This window comes from Peromyscus californicus, unplaced genomic scaffold, assembly GCF_007827085.1.
Source record: "Peromyscus californicus insignis strain IS unplaced genomic scaffold, ASM782708v3 Scaffold_2__1_contigs__length_46816999, whole genome shotgun sequence".
Lineage (NCBI taxonomy): Eukaryota > Metazoa > Chordata > Mammalia > Rodentia > Cricetidae > Peromyscus > Peromyscus californicus.
In genome coordinates, this window is record NW_026294540.1 from 25,653,466 (window position 1) to 25,674,970 (window position 21,505).

The following is a 21,505-nucleotide window of genomic DNA, read 5'->3' on the forward strand; positions in this document are numbered from 1 at the left end:
TGCCTCCCGAGTGCTGGGATTAAAGGCGTGCGCCACCACTGCCTGGCCCCTCCTTTTTGATTGTTTTCTTGGAATACTGGGTATGGAACCCAGGGCCTCATGCATATCAGACAAGCACCAGACCCCGGAACTATACCACCAACCTTCTTTATCTTTTATGGAGCCCGCGCGTTCCAATGCCAGGCCTTTAGCTGAGCTGTTCAGACTCACTCTCTCAGCTCCTGCTCCATCAGATGTTAGGGCTCCTTGTCGGTGGACTTCAGTCTCCATGGGCACCTTAGCGGACCTAACTGTCCGGTGGGCACCTTCCAAGTAGACCGCCCCCACATCTCAATAATCCTTTCTTAGACTCCCTTCTCTGGGTCTGCGACTCAGTACAGGCAACTCCTGTGCCAGCCTGGTGACCTCACTTTGATCCTTGGAACTCACATAAAGCTGGGGGGTAGGGAGGGAGAGAAACAACTCTTCAAAGTTGTCTTCTGACAGCCATATGCATGCCACAGCACACCCCACCCCATCGCACATTAATAGTAAATATTAAAAAAATAATCCTTATTTGGCTGGTTGGGAGTGTGGCCTCAGCAGGAAATCACCTGCCTAGAATCCCCCAGTGAGGGGATGGGGTGTGGCTCAGTGGTAGAACTCCTGCCTAGAATCCCCCAGTGAGGGGCTGGAGGTGTGGCTCAGTGGTAGAGCACCTGCCTAGAATCCCCCAGTGAGGGGCTGGGGTGTGGCTCAGTGGTAGAGCCCCTGCCTAGAATCCCCCAGTGAGGGGCTGGAGGTGTGGCTCAGTGGTAGAGCACCTGCCTAGAATCCCCCAGTGAGGGGCTGGGGCGTGGCTCAGTGGTAGAGCACCTGCCTAGAATCCCCCAGTGAGGGGCTGGGGGTGTGGCTCAGTGGTAGAGCCCCTGCCTAGAATCCCCCAGTGAGGGGCTGGGGGTGTGACTCAGTGGTAGAGCCCCTGCCTAGAATCCCCCAGTGAGGGGCTGGGGTGTGGCTCAGTGGTAGAGCCCCTGCCTAGAATCCCCCAGTGAGGGGCTGGGGGTGTGACTCAGTGGTAGAGCCCCTGCCTAGAATCCCCCAGTGAGGGGCTGGAGGTGTGACTCAGTGGTAGAGCACCTGCCTAGAATCCCCCAGTGAGGGGCTGGAGGTGTGGCTCAGTGGTAGAGCACCTGCCTAGAATCCCCCAGTGAGGGGCTGGGGTGTGGCTTAGTGATAGAGTGCTCTCCCGGCATACCCATGGTCAGGGATTCCTTCCACAGCTCCACAAAAAGGTTGGAGGAAGCAGAAAGTGAGAGGAAGCGTGCTCCAGGCAGGTGGCCGTCCTCCCTCCTTCGTGACAACCTTGTTATTTCTTGCGGAGGAGGAGGAGGAACAGCCCCTGGGCCTGGAGAGGAATGGAAGGGGTAACCTGGAAGGGAAGAGAGCCCTGAGAATCAAAGGCAGACCGAGGGAGGGCTTTCTCATGAAATCAGAAGGGAGCTAGTGACGCACTAAAGAGTGCCGGAGGAATCCTGAGGTTGGAAACGCACCTCAGTGATTTCTACATCCATTCCATGGTTCTTGAGTGAGGCTCTTTGTGCACTGTGGAACACTGTGGCATTGATTTCTGTGCCCAGATGGGGTCAGGCCCCTCCAGGCGCCAGCCCTTTTTCTCTAAATGCTTAGCTGGGTGGGGTAGACTCTACTGAGCTGCAGGCCGTGTGGGGGTTGTGTGTATGCGAGGCTAGGATGGGAATGCGTAGCCCAGGCGACACAGACAGCCAGTAGGTCCCTTCTTAAACCAGGCTGTGGGAGTCTTGCCATCTGGGAGAACTTGAGTTGGCTGGGGCTGCAGAAGGGGTGCAAACCACCTCTATATTTCCAGTCAACTCCATGCTTACTATGCCCCACCCCCCAACCAGCTCCCTGACAGCGTCTGGCAAGGTGCAGGCTGGACCTGAGAATGTCATCAGGTTTGATGTTCACGGCCAGCAGGGAGGGAGGTTCCCACGTGTCATAGTCAAGAGTTATTGAGCTGGGCTTCGTGCTCAGCTCTCTGATGGGGGCTGTGCTCAGATCTGCAGCTTTGCAGACCTGCCTGGGCTCCTGTTCTAATTTCCTTCCTGTTACTGAGATTAATTGCTCTGGCCAAAAGCAGCTGAGGGAGCAAAGGGCTTATTTGGCTCACACTTGCAGGTCACAATCCATCATCGGGGGAAGTCAGGGCAGGAATTCAAGGCAGGAACCTGAAGGCTGGCTTGCCTCCAATCAGGCCACTCACAGCCAGCACGAGCTGAGACTGAATGCAGCCCAGGACCGCCTGTCTAGGGAATGGTGCCACCCACAGTGGGCTGGGCCCTCCTACATCAATTAATTGTGACAACCCCTCATAGACATGTCCACAGGCCAATCGGATCTGGGTGATTCCCCAACTGACACTTCCTTCTCAGGTGACTCTAGGCTGTGCCAAATTGGCAGTTAAAGCTAACCAGAAAAGGTTCGTGGGAGGGGAGTGACTTGCCAAAATCCGTAATTCACATGACCCGGGTGGGATCCTGGCCCTGGCCCATGCTGCCCTTTCAGCTGTATTGACCTCACTTGTCTTTTTTTTCTTATCAAGGGTTCTTCACTTAGGTTTCCTCTATAGGGCACACCAGTGCAGACCTCAGTCCAGGCCACGTGCTCTGTACTGCCACTCCATCCTGTCCATGTGACAGGGGTGCCTTTAAATTCCCCATCCCAGGAGCAACAAAAAAGTAGCAGTAACAATGAGACAGGGTCTCACTATGTAGCCTTGACTGGCCTGGAACTCACTCCATAGTCATAGAGATCCACCTGCCTCTGCCTCCCAAGTGCTGGGATTAAAGGCCACCACACCTGGCTATGATGATTCTCTTTCTTTCTTTCTTCCTTCTTTTTTCTTTTTCTTTCTTTCTTTCTTTCTTTCTTTCTTTCTTTCTTTCTTTCTTTCTTTCTTTCTTTCTCTTTCTTTTCTTTCTTTTCTTTCTTTCTTTCTTTCTTTCTTTCTCTCTCTCTCTCTCTCTCTCTCTCTCTCTCTCTCTCTCTCTCTCTCTCTCTTTTTCAAGCAAGTTCAAGGCTAGTCTGAGTAACCTGTGAAGACCCTATCTTCAAAGGAAGGAGAGACGTGACGGGTGCGCAGCTCTGTGGCTGAGGGCTAGCTCAGAATCCAGGGATTCCCAGTGAAGGCCTGGGGGCGTGGTGCAGAGGTAGAGTCTAGCATGTGGGAGGCCCTGGGTTCAATTCTCAATACCACAAAGTAGTGTAGTAGTGCTCTCGAGCCCAGGCAGGTCTTGAACTTGAATCCCTCGTGTTTCAGCTTCCTTAATAGCAGTGATTACAGGCCTGCATCACCAGGCCCATCCCTTAAGGGGTTCATAGTGGACAAAAGCCTTGTTGAGACCCAGATTGAGGGTGGAAATCCAAAGTCAAGCCTCAGGACCACGCTGAATCCATGGAGGGGTGGGAATGAGAGAGCAGGGTATCTGAGGGGACACTGGGGAGTCACAGCCCATGTGGCTATTCTGAACTTAATTAGGATGTCTAAACTCATCGCAGCCAGGTGGCGGTGGCGCGCACCTTTAATCCCAACACTCAGGAGGCAGAGGCAGGCGGATCTCCATGAGTTCAAGGCCAGCCTGGTTTACAGAGTGAGATCCAGGACAGGCACTAAAGCTACACAGAGAAACCCGGTCTCGAAAAACTAAAAAGCACTGACCCCTCACCTGGGCCCAGAAGGTGCCAAAGCCCAAAGCGACCCTGGCATCCCCATCCACTTCCACTCTGCCTGTTTCCTTGACTTTGAGGCAGCTGCTGGCTCTGCAGACAGGCATGTCAATCACTCAAGGTGTGTGCATCTGAAGACTGGGGATACTGCCCTGCGAGCCTAAAGGCATGAAGTGAGGAGTCACCGAGGCACCTCACTGTTGGCTCCTACAATGCCATTCCAGAACCCCCAAAGGCATCTGTCCTTCTGCAGTCCTCTTGGATTCCAGGGACAGCAGAGCTTCAAAGACGAGATCACCTTCGCGGCAGAGGCAGCCACCCGGACCAGCATGTCCCTCGAGCACTAGGTTTCTCTGGGTCACTTTGCAGAGCTGAGACAACCATCAACCAGACTGGGCTTTAACCAGACCTGTGTAACCACACATGCATGTTACCCACCTCCCAGTCCTTCTTCTGCTTAAACCTAAAGTTCATGTCAGTACCCCAAAGATGGCCTTGGGGTCCCTAGACCCCTTTATCTGTCTCTTCCAGACATAAAAATTGGTTAAATCTCTCTGCTTTCCCCACCATTCTTTAATTGGACTGGGAAGGTGGCCAAGGCTAGTTTGTTGGGACTTTCTAAGCCAGGGGCTTTTCCTAGAAAGAGGCTCAGTTTTCCACACAATCATGAGCGCCTGAGTTTGATTCCCAGGACCTATGTGAAAATGTTGGGCATGGTGGCTTGTGCCTGTAACCCCAGCACTGAGGAGGCAGAGAGAGGCAAATCCCAGGAGTGCACTGGCCAGCCAGTCTCCCCAAATCCATGCATTTTAGCTTCAGAAAGAGACCCTGCCTCAGGAAGTCAGATGGAGCCAGGTGTGGTGGTGCACACCTTTAATGCCAGCACTCCGGAGGCAGAGGGAGCAGATCTGAGTTCAAGGTCAGCCTGGTCTACAGAGTGAGTTCCAGGACAGCCAGGGCTATGTAGTGAGACCTTCTCAAACACTGGAGTGCTGGAGAAATGAGCTCCTGTCTGGTTTGGACTGGGTCTGTGGAGGGGGCATCCACTGGAGTCAGGGTCCACACTGTGCCCTTGTGTGCGGCTGGCCTCTGTGGCCATCTCCAGGTCCCCTGGATCACACCACTCCTCAGATGTCCTCCCTTGCCCATGTGGCTGTGTACTGAGGACCTGTTTCACTCCAGGAGTGTGGCTACTACATCCCTGACTGTGTGGGGGTGGGGTGTCGGGGGGAGGGCTGCTGTCAGCAATTTACCTCCCGTGGTGTAGTGTCCCAGCAGCCACTGGCTGGACCAGATGGCACAAAGTGGGCTATGTCGCCCCCTATTGCCTGATGTGCTCAGTATGAGTCAACGAGATCCTGTGGATTAGGTCCAGAGAGCTCAAAATCCCCTCTCTCTCTTTCTGTGTGTGTGTGTGTGTGTGTGTGTGTGTGTGTGTGTGTGTGTGTGTGTGTGTGTCTGTCTGTCTCTGTGTGTCTGCCTCTCTCTGTCTCTGTGTATGTGTCTGTCTGTCTCTGTGTGTCTGCCTCTCTCTGTCTCTGTGTATGTGTGTGTCTGTGTGTGTGTGTGTCTGTCTCTGTCTCTCTCTGTGTATGTGTGTGTGTGTGTCTTTCTCCGTCTCTGTGTGTGTCTGTCTCTGTCTATCTCTGTGTATGTGTGTGTGTCTGTCTCTGTGTGTATCTGTCTGTCTCTGTGTGTGTGTGTGTCTGTGTGTATATGTATGTGTGTGTTCTCTGTGTGTGTGTCTGTCTGTCTGTCTGTCTGTGTGTATGTATGTGTGTGCACGCATGCCTTGTACCCATGTTGGGGTGCAGAGGACAACTTGCATGAGTTGCCCCTCCCCCCACGCAGGTCCTGTGGATGGAACTCAGGCTCGACCACATGTGCTTTTACCCTCTTGCTGGCTCACAAACCCTCAAATTCTGTTTTTGAAAGAGACAATTGAGACTGAGGTGGGGGGTGGGGGTAGAAAGTTTGAGGCTAGCCTAGGCAAGTGAGACTCTGTCTTTAAAAAAAGGGAAGGAGGGCTGGGCATGTAGCTTACCTGTAGATATTTCCTGACATGCAAAGGCCCTGGGTTCAGTGCTTAGCACTGAACAAAACTAAAAACCCAGCAACTGGCTTTCTATGTGGAGTTATGGGATCCTTTTTCAATTAGAAGCTGGGACCTGAGGGCTGGGGTGTGGCTCAGTGGTAGAGCTCCTGCCTAGAATCCCCCAGTGAGGGGCTGGGGGTGTGGCTCAGTGGTAAGCACCTGCCTAGAATCCCCCAGTGAGGGGCTGGGGTGTGGCTCAGTGTAAAACGTTGGGAGAGTGTGTGCTTGCACCTGCACTTACCTCAGGCCCAGTGTCACCTGACACAAGTCCTCCTTCACTGGGACTCACGGACTAGTTTTGGTTGTGAGCCTAGCCTGTAATGTCTGAGCCATCTCTCCAGCCCTCAGGGGCTAATTTTGAAGAAACCCTGGGGATTCATTGCACTGTGGATAGAGCAGGCCCTGAGGGGGATCATGCTACTGTGTCTGACCAGGAAGATGGTTCTGGAAGCTTCTGGTCCTTTCTAAGCCGGACTTTTCCATCCTAGGTGAGTGTGGATCCTGTCGATGGCCCCACAATGGTGGCAGGCTGAGCTGAAGGACCACAGCAGAGCCCAGGCCTCTGGCTGCCCACAGGTGACAAGAGCCATCATCTCTCCCCACACTACCCAACAGGGAGTCGGGCTGTGTGGCATCCACATGGGCACATTTTGCAAGAACACAAATGCAAAGAGCACGTAAGGCATGGGATGAGGACAACTGCCCACAGGAAGGGACAGGTCAAGCATCTTGATCATCTGTACTGGGAGTTAGAAAGGGGAGAGGAACGCCCTGGAGCCCACCTTAGCTGAGAAGGGAGTACAGCTAGAAATGGTGGAACACACCTGTCATCCCTACTACTGGAAGTCTAGGGCAGGAGGATCTTAAGTTCAAGGCCTACAGAGTGAGTGCACAACTAACTTACTGAGACCCTGCCTAACAACAGAAAGTAAAAAGAGGGCCAGGATTTAACTTAGTAGTAGAAAAGTTGCCTAGACACCCCACTGAGGGGCTAGAGACATGGCCCAGTGGTAGAGCACCTGCCTAGAATCTAGGAATTCAAGGCCATCTTGGACTATTGCACAGCAAGATCCCGTCTCAAACAACAAATAGCAAACAAAACAAGGAAACAAAAGAGAAGGTGGTTTTGGTTCGTGAACTGTAACAAAACCACCTCGATCATGCTAGACAGCCTTGCCTGCTCTGCTGTTCAGACATCAGAGGGGCAGTTGATGTCAGGGTAGCAGGGCATGCTGGACCTCACAGTGCTTATTGAAGTGGTTATCTGAGGACACCTCCTTGTGGGCCATCCTGCTGAATTCAGCAGGAAGAAAATCATGAGGGCACCGATAGCGGGTGCCACACACGCCCTGCATGCCCAGCTCTATCAGTGACCTAAACCTATAGTAGGTGCCACACACACTCTGCATGCCCAGCTCTATCAGTGACCTAAGTGAGACCTCCCCTTTATTCTTTAACAGCTACAAAACGCTCCCCGAGGTAGCCATGCTGTGATTTCTTTTCCCAGTTCCTCTGAAGGATTTCAACTTCTTTTCTGTTTTATTGATTCTCCAGCCCTGGTTGAGCTGGCCTTTCACCACTGCGACAAAACGCCTCACAGAAACAGAAAGAGGAAAGGGCTACCTTTGCTCATGTCCCCAAGGTCTTAGTGCATGGTCAGCTGAGCCTGGGGAGAGACAGACTGTCACGGCAGCTGGATGGCAGGATGCAGCAAAGCTGCTCACCAACGATGGCCAGAGAACAAGAGGAATGGACAGGCCAAGATACTCCTCCAGTGACCCTCTTGTAAAGAGGTCCCCTCCCCCACACTATAACTTACTATATGAATGCATCAGTGTGTTACCATGGATGAATCAGTGCCCTCATGATCAATCACCTCAGTAGTGCCCAAAGCTGGGGACCAAAACCTCAACACGGGTGCATTTTCACCAAAGTGCCATATCCAAATAGCAACACGATATAGAGTGAACATTCTTTCAGTCCAGTGTCACTATTCAGGAGAAGCCTAGAAATGGTGATGCAGAGTGTGTATTCTTACTATATTTTTTAACTTTACTTTTAATTATGTGTCTGTGTGTGCATGTGAGTGCTAGGGGCCTGCAGAAGCCTGAAGATGGTTTTGGGTCCCTGGGGACTGGAGTTACAGATGATGGGAAGTGAACTTGGGCCCTCTACAAGAGCAGTACTCACTCTGAGCCCTGGCTCCAGCCCCGTCCCCTTTTGAAACAGGGTCTCACTTACTTAACCCTGGCTGGTCAAACTCAGCGACCTGCCTACCTCTGCTTCTGAGCAAAGCACTAGGATTAAAGGCATGTACCACCATATCTGCAAACCCCCCCCCATTTTTTTTGTTTGTTTTTTAGAGACAGGGTTTCTCTGTGTAGTTTTGGTGCCTGTCCTGGAACTCACTCTGTAGCCCAGGCTGGCCTCGAACTCACAGAGATCCACCTGGCTCTGCCTCCTGAGTGCTGGGATTAAAGGTGTGTGCCACCACCGCCCGGCGCCTGCCCCCCCCCCCATTTTTAACACTATTTTGTGTGTACATGCAGGTCCTAGGTGATTGTAAATCCAGGCAAACTGCCAATCAAGACTGTTAGAACGCAAGGGAGTACAGTAAAACAAAACAAAAACAAAAAACAAACAAACAAACAAAACTGCGACATGACCGTTCCATTGTATGGTCAAGGAGGTGGTGTTTATTGTAGATATGAGAAAATAGCCAGAGACAGCTAGTAGAGTCCAGAGTAGAGAGAAAGAAGTGGACTGAGAATGGCCAGGGTTAGGAGAGTGGAAGAGAATAGTGGAGATAGTGAGATAGCAAGAGATGCAGAATAAAGCAGGGGGGGAGGGAGGGAGAGTTGGGGGGAGAGAGGGAGGGAGTAGGGAGAGAGAGAGAGACAGGGAGGGAGGGAGGGAGGGAGGGAGGGAGGGAGGGAGGGAGGGAGAGACAGACAGAGACTGTGTGTGCAGTGAGAAACGGCCAGATTATAAGAAGGGTGAGCAGCTGGGAGGGAAGCGGAGCTCGAGTCTAGGGTAGGGAGAAGGACTAGGATGCTGGTGTAGACTTTGAAATGTCTAACAGGTTTGTGTGATACTGAGGGCACCTGGAGTTTGGGTGGGCTTTGATATGCAACCACAGGCAGCCATTTGTCCCTTCTGCCAGGGGTAAGGGAAATGACTCCAGGTTGGCAGATGGGAACTGGTTTCACAAGCTCCTGAGGAATGCTTTGCCAGAAATCTTACAATTCAGAGCTTGAACTCATTTCTCAATATTTTTTGCTTTTTTTGTTTTTGAGACAGGGTTTCTGTGTAGCCCTGGCTGCCCTGGAACTCACTCTGTAGACCAGGCTGGCCTTGAACTCAGAGATCCACCTGCCTCTGCCTCCTGAGTGCTGGGATTAAGGCATGCACCACCACCCAGCTCATTTCTGGATATTTGGACAGCCAGAGACCTATCAAAGACCAATAATCACATCCAAATAGAGAGCCATACATGGTGGTGCCGCCTGGAATCCCAGGACCTCAGTAGTTGAGGGAGAAGGATCATAGGCTCAAGGACAACCTGGGCTACATAGTGAGTTCTAGGAGCCAGCCTGAGCTATAAAGTGAGCCTGTCTCAGCCTCCCACCCCTTCTGAGAAAGACAACCAGATAGAGGATCATTGGTCATTACCATAGGATTCAGCAAGGATGTGAGGGTTGGGTTTGGGCTCCCAACTCTGGAGGGACTGAGGGACATCTGCTGCCAGAGGAAGCCAGGACATGGTCCAGATCTGAAGATACAGGTTTGGGAGTGTCAGCCAGGTTCTCAAGGCCTCTGGCAGCACCAGGAATATCCAGGAATGAACTGCTGGGAAGTTCTCCTGCCCAGCTCTCCTCAGCATGTACCATCTTCTCACCAGAGGAGTGAGCTGCAGGCAGATGGGCACAGCCAGGGCCTTTGTTCGCAACAGGGGGCACACTAGCTCTCCAGCAGGTATGTGGCCTCCATGGGTCCTCACCTTGGGAGTGTCTTCAGGACATGGATGCCCTTGAGTGGTTTTTCAATGGTAGGCGCTTAGGAGAGGGCTAAAGGGAGGCTCTTCCTGAGAGTCCAGGGAAACCCAGCTAGGTGGCAGGTCACAGAAACCTGGCTGAGCAGAGGCATGGAAGTTCGTTTCCAAGCTGCAAAGCGGAGGCCGAGCTTAAGAGTGGGTGTCCTGGAAAGACTGCCATCCACATGCAGATGGGAAGGGAACGGCTGGAGGCATCTGAGAGGAAGGAGGAAGCACAGGACACTGGGGGAAGACTCCAGAGGTCCAGCGGGAAGACAACTGGCTTCCAGTTTCCATTTAACTGGTCTGGCCACAGCTCCCCACAGGGAGGTGTCCCGTGCTCCTTGTCCAGGTCATGGAGATCTGCGGCTCTAGTAAACAGACCCAGTTCCTACCCCTGCTGCTCCCTGCAGACGGCGTCCCTCTGCCTGATCACGGCCTTCAGGAGACGAGTCCAATTCACACAATGCATCTGTGCTACATACTGCTAGGACAAGATGTGTTTTATTTACAACAAAAAACAATTGTAACATAATTCTCTTCAAAATAACCCAACAGAATACACAGAGTCAGTTCTATCTGTACTGACCCACTGACATCAGCAGTTGGAAAGGGGTTAGGGCTGGGAGGTAAGCCGAGCGCACGCGCGCACACACACACTCACTCAGAACCTACTTTCCAGAGCAGTGTTCTGCCGTCATGGACTTGGAGAAAGTCTGACAAGGCTGACAGGGGTGCTACTGTCTTCCAGGGGTGGCTGGAGCAGTCTGAACTAGGGCTCCGTCCATCCCCAGCCGAGATGGAGGAGTCCACTGGCCCTTTTCTTGCTTGCAGAGCCGACAAACCTAGCAATGGAACAGAGTATGAGGCCCGTGCCAGGGCCTCTAGTCCCGTAGAAAGCAGCTACCATGGGAGGCCAGACTTGTCTGTTCTGGTGTCACACACAAGTACAGAGGAAGCCAGGCCCCAGGTGAGTCTGTGGTCCAAGGAACAGGCCTAGTTCCCTGGTGGGGGACACAGGAAGCCAATAAGAATGGCTTCCTTGATGGCTTCAGGAAACTAGAATCAATGAACACGGCTGCTCAAGAAAACAGATATATAGGCCCCAACCTCAGAATGTCAGGTCAAAAAAGGACCCAACTTCATTTTCCAGATGAGGCTCCCAGAGGTTCGGTTTCTCTTTTTTAAAGTATTTTTATTTTATGCATACAGGTGTTTTGCATGCACACAGTGCCTGCAGAGTTCAGATCCCCTGGAACTGGAGTTACAGGCAATTGTGAGCTGCCATGTGGGTGCTGGGAATTGAACCCGGGTCCTTTGCAACAGCATCCAGTGCTCTTAACAGCTGGGCCATCTCTCCAGCCCCCAACTATTTTTGAAGGAGCACTTAAGTCTTTAAACCACCTTAAGATGGTATAACGCCCCTTAAGCCACCCATGGGAGCTGTTTTTCAGTGGATACTGCAACTCCCTGGCATGGTGTGGGCCCCTCACGATGTCAACACCCACACTAGAGGGACAGGATAACCTTCCTGTGATCACTAATATTCCAGTGCACGATGGCGGGGGCAGAGGCTCGTCTGTACAGGGACCTGGGCTCCCTCCCTTCCTTCCTCTCCAGTGTGGAGAGCTGAGCTGGTGGACAGACACGCTTGTCTGAAGAAGTGCACATGAGAGCTGCCGCACACTGCTGGCCTCAGTTGAGTCTGAACGCCTTTCTTTAGCAAGTGTCCCATCAAGCAGTTGCTTAGGGAGCTCTGCGCTCAGAAAGGCTGCTGCCAGTTTCAGAGGGACCACGTATTTATTCCACACCAGGGTCAACTCCATAAACCATAACGAGTCAAGTGGGGAGGAGGAGGGGAGAAACGGGTCTTTGTGCTAGAGGCCCTTGGTAATCCTTGATAAAAGCCCCTGGTAAAATCATGTATTTAAGTTGCTGTTGAGAAAGAATGTCTAAACCTCAAAGCCAGCACCATGGCCAACGGTGGAAGCCACCTCAGAGCAGCGTGCAGATGCCCATTGTGTCCTGCAAAGCTGCTGGCCTAACACAGCTGACTGACATGCTGAGGCAGCTAAAGCAGAGAGATCCATCAGTGGACAGTGCTTGCCCCAGAAACGTAAGGACCTGTGTGTGATCCTTAGACCAAAACACAACCCCCCAAAAAAACAAAACAAACCAACCAACCAACTACGGCAGTGCCGTGGTACACAGACATCTGTACCCCGAGCTGGGGAGGTGGAGATGGGTAGGTCCCTGGGCTCCCTGGTCAGCCAGCCTAGCTAAACTGGCAACTCCAGGTTCTGTGACACACCTTGTCTCAAAAAAATAAGGCAGATGTGGGTGGGATATGGCGGCACACGCGGTTAAATCTAGTACTTGGGAGACAGAGATGGGTGGATCTCTGAGTTCTAGGCTGTCCAGGCTAAATAATCAGACCCTATTTCAAAAACAAAACAAAACTGTGATGGTTTGAATGAGAATGTCCCCACTAGACTTAGAGATTGGAATATCTGATCCCTAGTTGGTGTCACTATTTGGAGGTCTAGGAGGTGTGGCGTTGCTGGAGAAAGTATGTTACTGCGGGTGAGCTTTGAGCTTTCAAAGCCGCGTGCCATTCCCAGTTCGTTCTCTCTGCTTCTTGCTTGCAGTTCCAGAGGTGAGCTCTCAGCTGTTCCTGTCACCATGCTCGCTGTGATGGTGACGGACTTATCCCTCAGGACCGTAAGCCCAAATAAACCCTTCCCTCTGTAAGTTGCCTTGGTCATGGTTTTGACCACAGCAACAGAGTCCAAACTGACCAAGACAACAGGCAGCGGCCGAAGTTGCAGAGTGAACACTGCAGAAGACAGCTAGTGTACGAAGGGACGGATGGTCAGTGGGACAGCAGGAGAGACGGCTCAGGGGTCAGGACACGTGCTGTGCAATCATGATGACCACAGTATGGGCTCCAGTACAAATCTAAAAACCAACCAAACATCCAAACAAAAAACCCCAACAATCAAAAACCACATAATTTATACTTTTTTAAAGACAAATCTTTCCTCTCCTTCCTGTAAAGGCTCTATGTGGAATTCCATTACTTCCCATACAGGCCTTTTCTCCACAGTACACATTTTATATCTAAATGCACTAACCGTTTTTTCACATGGAGCAAATACATCAGATATGGTGGGAGTCATGTCTCCTTTTCAGTAGCTGATGCTTCTCCTTTCTTTTTTGTTTTTCGAGACAGGGTTTCTCTGTGTAACAGCCCTAGCTGTCCTGGAACTAGCTCTGTAGACCAGGCTGGCCTCAAACTCACAGAGATCCATCTGCCTCTGCCTCTTGAGTGTTGGGATTAAAGGCATTCGCCACCACTGCCCGTCCTCACTCTTTCTTTTATCAAGAAGCCAAAGCTCTATGCAACAATTCCAATTAGCACAGACATAAGCTTACCCACTGTCCATCCCTGACTGACAGCTGCTAGACCCACCACCCCAGGAGTCAACCCCTGTGATCTCCATCCTGAAGGTCTAACCCACTCACATTCCTCTGGTGGTTTTCCAGTTGTTCACGTCTGCACTGAAAGCTCTTCCAACTATCTTTTCTATGGCTCAGACACACGAGTCTGCTTGAGCTGTTTGCAGACACTGCTTTCTCTACAACGGGGAGTTCCAAAACAGATGGAAATCGACAGTGGTCCTGCTTACGTATCTAAAGTTCTATCTGCTTTTGACAACTTTGGAGAATTCATGTCTCTCATGGCAGTACTATAACCCTCAGGATAAGCCATAATTAATGTCCTCACTTATTACTCAAAAATCAAATATATCAACAAAAAAAGGAAAAATATGGAATTGACTGCTCAGGAGTAACTTGCAAAATCAACTTTAAATTTTTATAAATTGTTCCTTCCAATTTCCCTAACACCTGCAGAAAAACATAATTCACAAGAAGCTTAATCCAAACCAATGATTTTATGTAAACTCCCTCAAGAGCCCAACCAATGGCTGGGCCCTGTTCCACTTATTAATTAGAGCTGAGGCCCTGCATCTATCTGTGCTTTCTCCTACAGGCCCTCTCTTGATCCCAGCACGACTGGTAAAGCCAGAAGACGACAAGGCGTCCTCCTTCAGCCCATCTATTACCACCAGCACCTGGATGAGCTGCTGCAGAGACAACAACCACTGCCACCACCTTCACCCTCCAACCACCATCCAGCCTGCGGAGGCACCCCCCCCCCCAACCAGTGCAGCTCAACACACCCTTGGGAACACCGAGTCTGGAAAACAAACAACTCACCCCTACACAGTACCCATGTAACAAGCTGGGTGACCTGTGCATACCTAGGACCCCAGCTCTGAGGGGTGGAGACAGGAGACTGACAAAACGAGAGCCCTGGGTTCAGGGAGGACCATGGGTTCAATGGACAGAGAAAAATGGAGGCTGCCCCAGGCCCCCCACCTCCTGCTTACTCATGTGCACACATCCACAGAGAAACATACACATATATAAATAATTACATCTTTTTTGTTTTCTTTTTTCTACAATAATTACAGCTTTAAAACCCCACAAAAGAATATTATAGTACTTATAGCATGAGAGTAAGATGGTTCTTCATGTGTTGACTTAGAAATACCCAAAATGTATTTTATAAATATTCTAGTATGTGATGTATAATTCTATTTGTGGAAAAAATAAATATGGAATATTCCTTTATACTGTGTGAATACATGTCACTGTGATTGGGTAATAAAGAAGCTAACTGGCCAATAGCTAGACAGGGTAAGGTTAGATGGGAAAACCAAACTAAGGACAGTGGGAAGAAGAGCAGAGTCAGAAGTCACCAGGAGACACAGAGGGAACAAGACATGCTGGAGGACAGATAGAGCCATGAGCCATGTGGCAATACATAGATGAATAGAAATGGGTTAATTTGGGACTGGAGAGATGGCTCAGAGGTTAAGAGCACTGGCTGCTCTTCCAGAAGTCGTGAGTTAAATTCCCAGCAACCACATGGTGGCTCACAACCATCAAAAATGAGATCTGGTGCCCTCTTCTGGCATGCAAGCATACATGCAGGCAGAACCCTGTATACATAATAAATCTTAAAAGAAAAAGAAAGAAAAAAAGAAATGGGTTATATTAAGTTTCCGTGTTGGTTATCTGGGAACTGGTGGGCAGGTGAGAAAGAAAAGTCCACCTACAAGTAAATACATAGCATTTAAAGAGTTTTAACAAAAGACACAGGGAATATCAGTGCTGGCTGTCTCTGCAGGGCAGTCTTAGGACCTGGGGAGACTTACTGTCCCTTTTTAGAACGTTGGTTTAAAATATTAAGCATGGACTATTTTTTCCAGAAACCCAGAAAGCGAAAGCCACAGGCGGCAGCTAGCCGTCAGGCAGCCGACGAGTGCCCTGGGCAGCCGTGCTGGCGGGAGAAAGCACGCAGAGAGGTCGAGTGATCCCTCAGAGAGCAGGGAGACCGCTCCGTGTCAGATGCCTTAGATTCAGTGTGCTCTTGGCACAGAGGTGGCAAGGCCCCTGTGGACACCAGGCTTTTGAGTAGCTCAGTGAGTTACATTTACAGAGAAGGAGTCAGAAGAGAACTGCTCCTGTTTCACTGTGAAAACTCAGTGTGCACAGCACAGAGGTGAGTGTAAGAGAAAAATCCAGGGACAGTGACGCCAGGGACCCACCAAGACAATGGGAGCGACACAGCCTGGTCCAAGGGCAGACTCCAGCTGAACCTATGAATACGAACAGGCTGTTTCCCACGGCCTCAGGAAAAGGCACACAGGCCAGCATGAAATACAAACTCAGGGGTGATAGCATCAGTGTCCACAGTTGTCACCCAACACAATGAGCAGTAATCAAAGAAGAGTGTGAACATGTAACGGAGACAGGATGGAGAAGCCATGTAATCCTGTCACCTCCAGCTGCAGGTTGCAGACCCAGGATGTTTACAGCACACAGAATCTGAGGACAAAGAGCTGGGGATCAGGGCTGGGAGGTGGTGTTCATTTCCCACGGTGGCTGAGCCTCCAGCACTTCCCTGTGGTTCTGTGGCAGCCACTCAGTCCTCAGCCAGACAGATGTGAACTTCATTAGTGAGAGGTCTCTGGAACCGTTAAGGGTCACAGTCTTTTGAAAACGTGAATGACGCTGGATGTCAGTGTATGCTGTAATCTCAACATGTGTGATGCTAAGGCAGGAGATCTCAGGTTTATGGCCAACCTGAACTATATGGCAAGACACTGTCTCAAAAAACTAACCTCCACAGATGAAAGCTATGGCTCCTGCTCCAAAGCCCTAGTGGAGATACAGGCATGGGGGTGGCGAGGTGGGAAAGCAGCTGCCGTGAAGCTTTTGCCATCTTAGTCTGATTCCCAGGCACTCACACAACACTTGGGCATGGTCACAGACATCCGTAACCTCAGTGCTGGAGTCAAGAGATAGGCAGATCCCTGGGGTTTCAAGTCAGCCAGTTTAGGCAGGCAGTGAGCTCTAGCTTCAGTGAGAAACATTGTCTCAAAAAACAAGGCAGGCCGGGCAGTGGTGGCGCACGCCTTTAGTCCCAGCACTTGGGAGGCAGAGGCAGGCAGATCTCTGAGAGTTCCAGGACATCCAAGGCTACACAGAGAAACAATGTCTCAAAAACCAAACAAACAAAAAGGTGAGAGTCACTGAGAAAAATACTGGACATCAATCTTTGGTGCATACATACATGCATGGTGGAGATTCAGACCTTCCAAGCTGCTTAACCAGCTCTTTCCTAGAAGGCCTTCCACCTGAGCAAACTAACACCTTAGGCATCCCTCCTCACCTCATTGAAGGGGATGGAGCCCATCACTGATACTGTGCTCTGGCTATTCTGGGCAGCTGTGTCCCTGGCCAGATGGTCCTGAAGCTGACTCTCCCACCTTGCCAGGTCTCCTCTACTTGCCTCTCCAGCATGGTTTGGGGTTCTCTGGTGTCGCTTCTGCAGCTCACTTGCTGTCTAAGTCCCTGAAACCTCCTTGCTGATCCTCTGGGTCAGCCTTCCTCAGCTTCCTCCCTTGGTTGGGCATCAATGTGGGGGATGGTGGAAGCCCTTCTCACCATGGTCCACCTGCACAAACAGGAACTCCCTAGTCCCTCTCATAGCATTGTCCCACCACACCTCCTCCAACAGCTGGAGCTTAAGACCCAACTGCCACACATTTCAAAACAAGGGTCACGTCATCTACTTGTGTTGCTAGCTACCATCTTGATGTTCTCTTGGTTTTATCTTGAGAAAGATCCCCAATGCTGGGGACCCGGACAGCTGCAGCCACATGGTGACCTACCCTGGGGTCAGAAACAACAATCCCAAGGTCTTCTGACTTATGGGTTGACATCTTTGGGAGGGGCCCAAAGTTATGCATTGGACTGTGCTTTGTCACCAGGGTAAGGTCCCAGCAGTGCCAGCTCAAGTATCCTGCATTCTCTTTCCACACCAGGCAGTCTGGCCTTTGTTCCCTTCAGGCTGCATTATCACCTTGGCCCTTTATAGCAAATTTGAATTCAATCCTCCCTCAAGGGAGTCCAACCTGGGGGTGCAGCAGTTAATTGAGGATAGCTATGCATGTGGCCTGTAAAGTTACTTATAACACTGAACTTTAAAAATTTTTCTGTAGGGGTTGGGGATTTAGCTCAGTGGTAGAGCGCTTGCCTAGCAAGCGCAAGGCCCTGGGTTCGGTCCTCAGCTCTGGAAAAAAAAAATGTTTTTGTAATGATTCAGTTATTCTGAACTCTGCTGGCAATGCTGGATTATGATGTAGCAGGTCTGCAGACACTCTTCACTGTTTGTAGGGAGAGCTCACTGGAGGCTGATGCCCACTCTGGAAGTGAGAGTGCATCTACACTTGTTTCTGAAGCCTTCGGGTGTTCTGGGGCCCACCCTGCAAGAATTCATGCAAGCCCAGACTGTTTTCCGGGTTTTCTTTTAAAACTCTCACTTCTCCATTGACTTATTTTGTGTAAGTGTATACTATGTGTATTATGTGGGTGCGCGTGTCCCAGTGCACAGCTGGAGGTCAGAGGACAACTTTGAGGAGTTAGCTCTCTGTTTCTACTATGTGTGTTCTGGTGATTGGCCTCAGGTTATGGGGCCCGAGTTTCCTGGTTTGGGAGACAGCGTCTCCCCGTCTCTCCCCAGTCCTGCACCTGTATGCACTCTGGCCCCCATTCTCTCTCTATCAGGCTTCTTCTCTGACTCCCCTCCAATTCTCTGCCGGTCACCTCTACCTTCATGTCCTGCAGGATCTCAAATTCCAAGGCTACAAACTAAACATGGCTGTCCTGAGCTGTGAGAGACCAGCTACCAAAGCTGGGGATCTGGGATCCTCCTCTATTACATCCCTCAACTGGTCCCACCCCAACACCAACTGTGAGATTCTGTGTCTGGCTATCCATCCCTCCTCTCTACACATTTTCTGTGCTGACCCTCCTTTCCTTGTATGTGAATGCAGATTCCTGGTCCCAGCCTGTCTCTTCCCCATCCCTCCTTTCAGTCACCAGGAAGGGTCATGATACATTAGAAGAGAATATTCTAGAGAAGAGTGCTATGTTCTCATGCAGGAGAGCCAGGATGAAGCTTAAGGTGCCAGGTGCCTGGTTCTGAGCTACTACTATATTGGGCTGCGAGTTCCCAGTAGACGATGACATGTAAAACAGTCCTCCAGACACCTTTGGGTATTCTCTCTCTCTCTTACCCACAAGAAAAACTTCCCCCCTAACAATGGAGCAGCCATGTCAACAGTTTCTTTATGGTGCCCCCACATATGTCTGGTGCTGAAACATGGGAAGAGCACAGTGGAGCTTTCTAAAGGGCCCGGTCTTTCCTTACTGAATCAAGTTGCTGATGCAACTCTAAAATACGGATCATTTGTTTCTGCTGGCTTCTGCCACCTACCATATTTGACTTCCAATTCTAGAGTCCGCCTCTTCAAGCACTTTCTCCACCTGCTCTAACCACTCATCTCTCCTCACCCACTCCTAAGTGTCCTCTCCAATTCTCTGGCTCCTGGAGCCTGCCATACCCTCCTGGGTGCCCATCCCGTGGAAAGGCTCTGAGTCTGCTGTACGCATCTCTACTGTGACTCAGGGCACCTCTCTGCTAAGGCACTTACCTGTAGCATGAATCCTAATTGGTCTTAATAATAAAAAGCTGGAACCAGATATTGGGGTAAATGCTGGAAGATCAGTAAAGGAGCCAGCCACTAGAGAGACTTTTTCTTTTTGGTTTTTCGAGACAGAGTTTCTCTGTGTAGTTTTGGAGCCTGTCCTGGATCTCGCTCTGTAGACCAAGCTGGCCTCGAACTCACAGAGATCCGCCTGGCTCTGCCTCCCGAGTGCTGGGATTAAAGACATGTGCCACCACCGCACAGCCTAGAGAAATTTCTTACCTCTACTGAATCCTCAGCCTGAAAGGGCCAAGCTCCTGTCTCCACTCTGCCTTATCACTTCCTCTCTCCATCCAGTCCAGCCATATCACCTCCTGTTTCTTCCTCCCAAGTGCTGGGATTAAAGGTGTGTGCCACCACTGCCTGGCCTCTGTTTCTCTTTTAGATTGGATCAATTCTGTGTAGCCCAGGCTGGCCTTGAACTCAACAGAGATCCATCTGCCTCTGCCTCCTGAGTTCTGGGATTAAAGGTGTGTGTCACCATTGCCTGGCCTCCATGGCTAACTCGTGGCTTAGCTCTGCTACAAAAAGTTAGCTTAAAACTTGTAACAAGCCAGGTGCAATGGCATGGCTTTAATCCCAGCACTCAGGAGGCAGAGGCAGGTGGATCTCTGAGTTCCAGGCCAGCCTGGTCTACAAAGCAAACCAAAAACCAAACACCAAAACAAAAAACAAACCAAAACCAAAACAAAGCCAAAAACAACAACAAACCCCAAAATGCTCAATGAAAGAGCCTTCCCAATGGACAGAAAGAAATACCAGCTTCTGGTAGAAGCAGCTGCGTCTTTCTGAAGGAGATGAGCAACAATGCTGACCCTGGGCAAACAACTGCCCCATGCTTCACCCTCAGCAGGGTCCTGCCCAAACTGTGGACATTGTTAGGTTGACTGCCCCACTCTGCCTCTGAAAGGTAGGTCAGTTCCCCAAAGTTCCTCCTCCACAGAAAAACTTCTCAGATCTTAGGGGTCTGACAGCCGAAGGCTGAAGCTGCCCGGTGTGACAGAGGAAGACTAAGGACCTCTGTCTCCCCCTCCCCCGGGGGGGGGGTCGCCTAAGATGGCTGTCCAGGTATTGGGTAAGTATCATTGTAATTGATACAGAGCCTACTCAAATGTATCCTTCTCAGATCTGAGATGGCGCTGCTTGGCTTTATCAGACAGCGAAGCACCAACAAAGCTGACCTTAGGCAGCTCCTCCCCGAGGGAGGTCCAGCTGCCGGGTCAGCCCATTTCATATGTAGAAAGCTCGCCTAGCTTTTCTTCAGGCTACTAGGTCTCCTGCTGAGAAAGGCAAACTGGCAGTGGCCTTACCTTGCTGACAGACTTCGTGCTGAGAAAGATAAACTCACAAAGACAAACTCAAGCTCCCATGCTGTGGTTACTAACAAAAGTTGATTTTTACTATTTAATAGAACTTCCTTAAGGTGTGAAAAAAAAGACCTGATGATGACACATAATGGTAAGACTTCAAAGCTCCAAGTTTAACATATTAATCATGAAGTTCTGGTGAGATGTTAGTCTAACCCTGGTAAAGCACTGGCTACTACTGCCATAGTCACAGGCTCAAATTTCTAACTCTCCTTTGGTAGTGTTTTAAATCAAGACTTACAGTGCTTCTCACTGTTCTGAAACCATCTGTCCAATCTCTACATATTCAGGCTCTGGACAGGGGAAAGTGTTCACGGGTCCCCAAGCTTTTCCCCTTGGTTATCTTTCCCGCCAAGACATTGCTGTCTTACTGCAGATAACTGTTCAGGCTTCTCCCATGTTGATAACTGTTTAGGCTTTATTTCTGTTAAGGCTCAAAGGTGTGAGCCTATTCCAGCTGTCTACGGACACTCCACTGCGTTTCCTACAAGGAGGGCTTCAGTGCAGATCACAGACAGTGCTCATGCTAAGAGATCTAACACTTTCCTCACTTCTGTAAATTTAAATTCCTGTAAGCTCAGGGAGTTGAGTGAGACCTGGGTCAAACAAGCACTCCTGTCCGTCCACAGCTTAAATTTCCTTTACTGCCTATCCCTGAGGGTGGGCTCCTTCCTTCTCCTGGCTTGGGACTCCTCTCCACTCCCCAAGTCCCAGGACCACAAGGCAGGCCTGGAAGTTCCAAGTGCACACCTAAGATGAAGCCTTCCCCTAAGCTCCTTAACTTCACCTTGTCCCTTGTCTGTATCTGCCCCAGCAGACTTCTACTCAGCTGACAGACACCATTCAAGAAACAACAACAGCCCTTGTAAACTGCTCCAAAATAGCCCGTGCTTTGACAGCCCTGAACTTGCTGAAAGCTGAACCAGTCTGTCCAATGTGATTGCTTCCTGTCTCTTCAGGCCCCTTGGAGAACCAGATGCTTCTGACAAAATTTCCACTCCTCCCCATCCCCACTTTTAACTTGTATTCCAGCCTTTCTAGGCCCATGATGACCGTCCCTGGCTTTGAAGCAGTCAGATTACATTATATTGCCCCTTAT

General features: G+C 50.5%; 1 protein-coding gene across 1 annotated transcript in view; it reads right to left on the reverse strand.

The window, feature by feature from the left end:
- Window positions 1-10,339: 10,339 nt before the first annotated feature.
- Window positions 10,340-21,505, reverse strand: part of Fkbp6 (FKBP prolyl isomerase family member 6 (inactive)) — a 41,614-nt gene continuing 30,448 nt past the window's right edge. Inside the window, exon 12 of the mRNA XM_052754767.1 lies at window positions 10,340-10,699. The gene's annotated coding sequence lies outside the window, so the exon portion shown is untranslated. The remainder of the gene's footprint in view (window positions 10,700-21,505) is intronic.